The following is a 10,526-nucleotide window of genomic DNA, read 5'->3' on the forward strand; positions in this document are numbered from 1 at the left end:
TTTTTGTGTTTACTAAAAAAACAAAGGCTCAACTGAGAGTAAAATACATTAAAAAATATTCCCAAATCTTTCCCAAATTGTATGGCTGACAATGATTGATTTGTTTATTGTTTCTCTATAACACTTCCAAGTATATTTTGTTCTATGAAAACTACAATTAAAATTTCTGGAATAATTAGAATTTATATCATCTCTTACGTTTATAACCCCCTGTCAATACTTGACAAATATTTATCATAACAATTAATGACGTTTGTTATCAAGACAAAGTTGTCTGTGCAAAAGCACTAACAATTTTGTCATAACGAAGCAATAATACTAATAAATGGAGACTATACTGGATAATTTATTATCTTGACATCGATTTTGAAGTTTATCATGATACAAATTTAACAGGTATAGACAGTATATCAGGCCTGTCACAGAATTCCATTCCGACCGAAAGTGAAATTAATTTCGTATTTTCCTTCTTCAGAAAAAGTAAAACGTAAATATTGAAAACTCTCCCTAGTGATTCTACCTTCTACAATTATTGTATTATGAGAAATACTAAATTATTAAATATTTTTGGAATTAATAAATTACACGGAATCTAAAGAACCTAAAACGAAATCGATCGAAAAAAAAACTACGGAATTGAAACCATTCCAAACAAAATGTGTGACAGGCCTGTATATAAGACTAGTTTTTACAAAATCGGATAAATGACTTCCTCAAAATATATTTCAAGTTTGATAACTCTTCGAATTATTAGGAATTTTTTTGTTTATTATCTCGAAAAAATGCAATGGTCCCACTCTAAATATTATACGTGTTATTAACCACTCATTGTGACAAATCTCTAGAAAATGGAAGATATCTTTTTTGATTATTCCTTGTTCAAGTACAATTTATTGGTTCAATATCCTGTGTTCGAAGGAAAAGGATATTTAGGAAAATATATTGAAACTAGGGTACATAGAGGGTTCCTACGCGGGAAAAATTTCCCGGGAATATTTTTTTTTTTGGAAATTTATGGAAATCTTTGTTGGGCATTTCTTTATATGTTTTCTTCTTAAAGTTACAATATTCTGATTCGTTGCAATGGCAATATTTGTTGCTAATTGAATTATTGTATTATATCCATACATTTTTTCGGTTCAAGCAATATATAGTTAGTTGGCAAAGAAGCATTACGGTTTAAATAACAGAATTTCACTCAACTCAGGTCACAGTAGAACAATTAGAATGAATCAAATTGAAATGTTATGATCTTAAATGAATTATTAAGGTGTCTAACATTATCAGCCCAATTATAAACAAAAATTCCGCGGGAGTTTTTTCCCTTTTCTCATTTTTCCTATTCAATTTCAATGAGAAAAAACTCCCGGGGAACAAACTCCCGCGGAATTTTTTATTCATAATTGGGCTGTATAACTTTTAGGGACATTCATATTTAGAGAAAATAATAACAATAATTGTGGTTTGAATTTGTTTATATACAATCTGAATTGAAACATTTTATTTCGAAACTAACACACATGTTTTACAGATTTAACAAAGTCGAAATTCTTAAGTACGAGTTTAACAATACCGATCACATGCCACTATTAAATTAGAAACCCTAAAAAGGTTGTACAACTAAAAATAGATATTTTATACTCCTTTCAAAACGCTGGTAAAATTACAATATAAGATAATTTATTCGAAAAAAATTTACTGGTTTTTAGTTTAATTTAGTATTAAAAATTTCCTGGGAATGAAAAAAAATTTAATATCATTCCGGGAAAGGAAAAAGTCCGGGAAATTAGGAACCTTAGTACATAAGCATTACTATGAGACCAATATTTTAAACTTTGGAGAAACGGTTAAAAATTTATATACAGCCCAATTATGAATAGAAATTCCCCGGGAGTTTTTCCCCTTTTCTCATTTTTCCTATTCAAATTCAATGGGAAAAAACTCCCGGGGAACAAACTCCTGCGGAATTTTTTTTCATAATTGGGCTGATAGAATTGAAATTGTGAGACTACACCATTCATATATAAAATTTGAACTTTGAATATCGACTTTGTTCGACAATGTAATCTGTGTAACTAGTTTGGAACGAGTAAGGTCAAACATTTTTTTTGGCCATATACATTATTATTTGTTACTAAATTAATAAAACTGATATGTATTTTTTTTACAAATTATTATTGCATATTTAGTAAATCGTTACCCACCATTCTTTCACGTAATTTTGTCAGAATCATATTCTTACATATTTTAGAGAATGGATGTTGTTTAACTTGCAAATTTTAGATTCATATTATTTTTACGATTGGTAAATTAACCCTAAATCCAATCATTTAAAAATTTGACAGTTCTAGAATATTAGTCAAAACAAAACTGTATATTTATTTCGAGCAGACATAACAATTGTGAAAGATTATAATTTGTTGTTTACTGATCAATATAAATTGCATTTGTTTGAAAAAAAAAAATAAAACAAAAATAGCAAGTGCAATCATAAGTTGACTCAGTAGGTAACAAAATCCCGTTACCAGGTGACATTTCAGATAAATTGTTGCTTAGCTAAAATACGTATGAAATGTTTTTGTTATCTAAAAATAAATGCCTGATAGACAGTTTGAAGTTTAGTTATTTGGTATTAATTCCAATTAGAATTAAACAAATAATATAAACTTTTAAAACGTTTTTTTTACCACCTTTATGGAAAAAATGTTTAAACAATTTTTATATTGTGCATATCTAGAGAAAATAACCTTTTAAACCATATATGTTTCATCAATATTGGTGGACAATAACATACTTAAAAGTGTACCACAAAAAAAACGTGTGGCCTATTTATATATAAGATAAGATACTTACCCCCATTAACACGAAGTCTGGTTATGTGTTAACTAATAGTTATACTGACAGTTTTCATACAAAAATAATTTTAAACGACAGTATAACTATTAGTTAGCACCTAACCAGAATTTGTGTTAATGGGGGTTATAGGGGTTATTTAAAAATTTAACTTTAACTTTGTTGTCAACCCACAGTATTTAAAAGTGGGATATTGATTGAACCTTTATCAACCTTTTTCGTTTATAGATCGACAGTCGTTCTTTAATTGCATATGTTTTTTTAGAGCAAAACCTCAGTAAACAACTCTCTATTGTTTCACAAACCTAAAATCTTTAAAAAAACAGCACATCTAGTGGAATTATTTGTTATCGATATCACTAGAGAATCTTTTCTCCAATATGTTGCTTACTTTTCCATTCCGATCGAAAGTGGAATAAATTCTGCATTTTACATCTTCAGAAAAAATAAAACGAAACTTTCAGTTTTCAAAGTGGAATAGATACATATTTCTTTCTTTATTTGTTTTTCTAAAAATTTTAATCAATTTCTTTACAAAAAACTTCACTTTTGTTTTAATATTAAACGTTTTTAATCAAATTAAAATCAGAAATACAGAATTATTAAATGTTTTTGGAGTTAATAAGTTACACGGAATCTGAAAACGAAATCTATCGGAATAAAAACTACGGAATTGAAACCATTCCGAACAAAATGTGTGACAGGCCTGTTAGTCAAGGTTGTGTACAGATTCAAAACGGTTAAAAGGTACCGCTAAAGCTAACTCGGATTATTTCGGTAACGATCGCTTAGCGGTAACGGTATTTGCTATTACTTCGGTAATTTACCGGTAACGATAATTGAGTTGAAGAGGTATTTTAGGAGTAACGGTAGCTTAGCGGTAACCTAGCTTTCACTATTCAAATTTTCCAATGTGTGTTTCTCAACCACAGCTCTGATGGTAATATGTATGTAGGGAGAAATATCAATGAAAAATGAATTAGATTTTTGACAACAGCTCACAGTTACCTATCTAGTTGTTATCTTTGGTACTTGCTTTTTGGTATTGAGTATCGGGAAAATATACAAATGCTTAATAAATTCAAACTTTTATGAATGATATATGAAGGATCCGATTTTGATTGACGTTTTCAAATGTTTTGATCGCGATGAGTATCATCATTAACTGATCTTCACTAAAACAATTTGTTGAAATTGATTTTTTCAAACCTTTTTTCAAAAATTTTTCCAAAAATTTTTTTCGAATTCAAAGGAGTGCATTCGATATAACGTCCCCTCAATAAAACAATAGTGTACAAGCATATACACCATTTTTATTGCATAATAGGAATCTACATAACTGATTCTATATGTGGTCAAAATTTGTTAAAATTCTACTTCCACAAAGTGGGTCAAAAGATCAATTGAAATATTCACCCCTATCGGCAATAACATGTGAAATTTTGTTCCCATGAAATATTCATTTCCCTCGAAGGGAAAATTGCTATCGGGAATATCATGATGAACTTTACATTCACAATAGTTGATTTTGTTCGTAACAGCTGTTTATTGTTTACAAAATTCCATCTAAAAATTTCACAACAAGGGGAATTTTTTTCACGTGAACAAAGTTGATGAACGAAAAAAGGAAAAGGGAAAATATTTCATGTGAAATGTTGATTCGCGATAGGGTTGATTACTTTTGTTCTAGATGTCTACTACCACAAAAATTTTAAACTCAATTATTTCGAAATGGCAAAAAAATTATACACTATTGTTTTATTAAGGGGACGATAAGACCACAACGATGACAATTTATTTAGAATATTGTTAACCTGTTCCGCATCGTCTCTGAAGTTTTAAAATGCATTTAATGTGGAGGTGGGGGAATAAATGCATCTGAGAGAATAAAAATTAAGAAGAATAAGGCCAAATGCGATTTGAATTCTGGGGATTTTGGGAGCAAACCCTAAAAGAATATGTATATGAAAATTAGATATACATATATAGTACAAAGAAAGCTTTTTACAAACTAACCTATATTGTATAGGATTCGAATATATAATAGACATGAGCTTGAGATTAAGATATATTATAATAGCATCATACTGGCTTGAACTAAAACTGAACTTGGTGTAGTATTTTCCAATGTATATATATTTTTATTCTGTCTCACTTTTATATTCATTTGTCAATATTATAAGTTATTTTATATATGTATATTTCAAATGTTTCAAAACTCTATGTATATTTCATTTTTAATTAACTAAAATATTGCTTCAGACTGTAGCACGCATTAATACGAAATGATACAACAAATAAAATATAAAAACTACAAAAAAAAAAAAACTAAAAAAATGCTTTAAAAAAGAATTTAAATTTTCCAACATATAAAAATTAGGGACCCACTAAAAACAAATCAATTGAATTCTTAAAATATAAATTATATATAATTGCTTCATTTTGAAAACACATAAATAATAATAAATTAATAAATATAAAAACTAAAACAAAGTGCAATAATATTAAACAAATAATTGAGTATAATTCTTTTTATTTAACTCCAATATGTAAAAAGTCTCCAGCAAAAAAAAGAAAATATACTCGTATAAAACAAAGAATAATAGAAAAAATATTTACAAACAAAATTAAATATAAAATAATAATAAAAACCAACCAACTGACTTGACTGTAGTTACATAAAAATCAAATATTTTTGTTTAATGAAATTAAAATAAAAACCAATAAAACTCACACACTAATTAAACTAATTAAAATGTTTAACGGCATTTTACATTTAAATTTAATTATAAAAAAAAATAATAAAAAATGCAACTCATAAAAATGTAAAGATATGTTCAAATATTCAAAAATAACAGAAAACTGAAAATGTAATGAAAATATTTAAAAAAGGGTTTGAGAAAAAAGTGCTAATTCGATGAGTGAAAATATAAACAAATTGATAACAAAACAAAAAATATAATAAAAATAAATTATATTTAATGGACAACTTTTTTTTTTTTTTGTAATAATAAATAAATAAATTTAGTTAATATCGGTTTTTATAGCATATAAAATGGCGTTTGTATATTAAGACTTACCAATAAAATACATATAAAGAATACAAGAACATTAATTTATAAGTTTTATGCTATTTGTAAACTAAATAATATAATAATTACAAACAAATATTATTATTATTAATGAAAATAAAAAAAACACAAATACTGATTATATTAAAATTATGTAAAAAATTCATATATTAATTTAAAAAAAAAAACAAATGACCCTAGCATCCGATAAATGATCATGATATAGAAATATGCAAAAAAAATTAAATGAAAAAAAAAATAAATAAAGAAATTTATTCTAAAAACTAAAAAACACTAAAAATATTCATTGTTTTTCATTTCAAAGAAGTTAAAGTGCTGTAAAAACTTAAACAAATTTATTATAAATTAGAATTTTGCGTCGGTAATTCCAAGGATCGGCTACGGATTCAGATAGTCATGCTTACAGGGCACTGCTTAATTTTTGCGCAAGCAAGGAACTTAAACGTTACTTCCAAATACTTCTGTAGAAGTTGTCATGATGATGTTGAGATGGAAACTATCGAACACCATCTCTGTCTTTACCCTGATTTATCGGTGACTCGGTAGTCCTTTTCTGCATCACCTGACGGATCTATCGAGGGTGGAAGGATCAGTTTATTCGTGTATCGAGATGATTCGACAACAAATCCCACACCAACATGTGAAGGACCTGTTTTGAGGATCTGAACATGATCCATTAAAGTATCACAAAGTTACCAATTCAAGGACCCACATGAGCTGGTGCAACTGGCTGCCTTTATAACCTAACCTAAATATTAAGCGGTTGATAGGGTTCTTAAATAAGGTTCCGTGCAAAAATTCCGGGGCAGCGAAGAACTCAGGAAAACAATAAGTTTAAACACTGTATTCTAATTTAGTTTCCAATTTTAATTTGACAAAACATAATCACCCCTATCGCGAATCAATATTTCACATGAAATATTTTCCTTTATTCGTTCATCAACTTCACGTGAAAAGATTCTCCTTGTTTTGAGATTTTTAGATGTTAACAATAAACAGCTGTTACGAACAAAATTAACTATTGTGAAAAGTTCATGGAAATTTCACGATAGCAATTTTCCCTTCTAGGGAAATGGATATTTCAAATTCCACATGTTATTGCCGAAGGGGTGAATATTCTTATCGCTCAACTCCCATCCGATTTCAAAGATTTTTTTATATTTTTGGAAAGCGCATTTATCTCTTATTATTTCCAAGTTATAGGCCTTTCAAATTTTTTTGGACCGAATGGACTCAAATTTTTTTGTTAGTTAGATACTAAATTACCAATAATAAGAATTTTGCTGTTTTTTGGGCGAAAAGATGACTTAACACTTTTTTTTATTAAAAAAAAAACTTTCTTTAACAACATATAACAATTTTATGTTTTCCTGTAAGGTATCTTTACGGAGAACATTTTGGTATAAAAAACATATCCTCTTTTCCGAATATGTCGCCCCTAAACCTTTCGGAATTTGACATATTTTTTTTTATCAAAATTTCAACTTTGGGTCACATGTTCTAAAATCCCATAGCAGGGATCAGAAAACAAAAAAAAGCTGCTTTGGAAATCTTGATGTGTTCTCTATTTATCTCCAAAGTATTTTACCAGCCACGATGGAAATGTGGCAATTGTAAAAATACCATTTTTGGGATTTTCGTTCCTATTTTTAGGAATTGCGGAATTCACTTTGACCTTTTGACAAGTTTTTTTTTTTACACTTTGTTATTTAGAATGACAAATTTAAAAAGCGTTGAAAATTTCATTGAGTTTTGTTAATAAATAAAGACTTTATTAAATATTTATTTGCCCAATTCTCAATTGGTGTCTTAGCGTTGTATGTCGTAATTTTTTATCAACGTTTTGTTTTTGTTTCAAAAAATTAGTTTGAAAAATATTTATGACATACAATACTACGACATCAATTGTGAATTGGGCAATTGAGTTTCTAAAACTAAAACTTGTATCAAAATTTTAATTAGGAACAAACATTAGGGACAATTTGATCCACATTTATTCCGAACTAATTTTTTTTTGTTTAGATACGTTAATTTTTGGTCTTACAAAAAGTTTCAAATCAATATCTCAATTAGATTCAAAAATATGCCACTTTTAAAACTCAGTTCTTCAAAAATATTGCAATGTGCATCACATATGATGCACAGCAAGTTTTATTCACAAGCTCGTGCATCGCATATAGTTCACAAAGACTTTCACTTATTCTACAGATTAGACATCTGAGTAGAGGAAACTTTATAAAATAATAATTTAAAAAATATTTAAAGGTAAAGACAGCGATTTATATGTGCTAAAATGTCATAACTTGAATTGTTATATTTTTATGACTTTTGACATTGTGATGATTTAGATTTTCATTAATAAAAAAAACTAATTTTGAAATTTATTTAAAGAACTCATTTAGACTGTGTACTTTATTTATAGTACATATTTAAATTTGTTCAATAATAATAATCTTTGATAATATTTATTGCGATATTCATAAAATAGTGAAAAAATGAAATAATATAAAATAAAAATATGACTTTATAAAAAAACATATACTAAAAGCAGCAAAATATGCTATCGATACATAATTGTTCATACCTCCCATATAAGGCCCACTTCCGAATATAATAAGTCTAAGTTTAATTACGAATTACGGTAGTATGAAGTATGATATCGATATTATTTTTCGATATGAAAGTTCAATCCGATCACGATTGTTGCAAATCGGACCAGCATTTGCATGAAAATCGCAGACCTTATTACTAACTGTGTTAGCTGAATTCTATTTATTGATAATTGTTTAAAACTATGTTTTTTTCTTTGGTGAAATATCAAACAAAATACTTTCGCTTTTATTTCACAAACTACATAAATAAAAGTCACAGATTAGATTAATAATAATATTGTTTTGTTTGTAGTGTACATATTTATTAGAAGAATTTAAATATTTTATAAACTTATGATTATTGCCTGAATAAGTATTCAACATAAAAAAACACACCCAAAATACAAATTTGAAAGAATTGATAAGATTTGTTATTAAAATAGTAATGACGACAAAACTAAAAACTAACAAATATTGAATAAGATCAGATGATCGAGAAGTGCTTAAGAAGACAGTGACGACAAAACAAATGAAAAGATTACAGTTTGGTAAAAACTAACCATAAAATAATTTACTTTACAGCTAATAATTAATATTGCATAATTTAGTATATTGTATACAATTCAATCGATGAAATATTCATTTAATTAATATTATTTATTTAAAGAATTTTGAGTTACAGAGAAGGTTTATTTATTTTATATTTAAAGTGCTTGTCAGAATATATCCTCTAGGAAAAACGGAATTGACTCAGAACCGGTAAAGTGAGTGGTTTATCTTGGTTAGTTACCGGTTCTAGTTCTAAAACTTTATATGAAAGAAAACAAGTAAAATTGCTACATTCACCAGTGCTGAATCTTTTACACCTTTCATCAAAGTTTAATTTAAGATATCGATTGAAAACTATTTTTGGTGAAAAGAAATTGTTTGTAAAAGAAGTCGGGTTAACAATAATTTTCCGATTACGTTGTATGTCGTTAGTTTTTTTTTATTAATGTTTTGTTTTTGTTTCGAAAAATTAGTTTGAAACATATTTATGACATACGACACCGATTGTGAATTGGACGAATGTTTCGAATAATCTAAAAAATAGTATTCTAATAATTCCTCTTAATGAATTTGTATATATAATAGCTTAAAACAAACAATACCTCTGGCCTATTAAAGCATCCAAACTATAATGATAACTTTGTGTATTATGAACAAACTGAAAAGTACGACTGTAGTTTGTGAATTATCTCAAAACTATTTATTTATTACTATTATCTTTTAAAAATCAATTACATAAATAAACAAACAAATTGATAATAAATTGTATTTATTGCAAATACTAACAATTACCAGTAGTAAAAGTTTTAGAGTATTGAGCATGTGTCGAAAAATTTAGCAGGTACTTAAGTGGAACTTGTCGATCAAAGTAGAAAGTAGTTAATAGTATTTTTTTGTTTTGTTTTATTAGATTCAAATTGTTCTTATCACCAGAAGCAACATAATACACAGAATCTCGTTATAATTTACTAATCAATGAACAAAAATATATATATATATATATTGTTTATTGATAGCATGATAAGACGCTATTAACCCATTTTGAAGTTGTGTTCAAGTATGTTTATAGTATTGTTACGAAATTGCATTATCAATTTGAATTTAACGGTCTGTAATGGCTGCTTGCAACATTCATAATGTTTATCAACATTTCCAGCGGTAGAAACTTCTACTAATAAACTATGTTGATAACACGCTGTTATTAACATTGGATAGGATTCACATACAGGTTATATAGAGTCAGTTACCTTACCATTTACCTTAAACAGTCAGTTAAAAAGACATAGACAGTCCAATACACTTTCTAAAGTACAATACCCTATGAACGTTCAAAGTGACTACACACTAGGTTACTTAGAGTCACAAAAGTGATAACTGACTTCATGCTAGATTAGATGGAATGTCAGTATGCTTAAGCATAAAGAAAATAAAGTGTATGAGA

This window comes from Calliphora vicina, chromosome 1 (genome assembly GCF_958450345.1).
Source record: "Calliphora vicina chromosome 1, idCalVici1.1, whole genome shotgun sequence".
NCBI lineage: Eukaryota > Metazoa > Arthropoda > Insecta > Diptera > Calliphoridae > Calliphora > Calliphora vicina.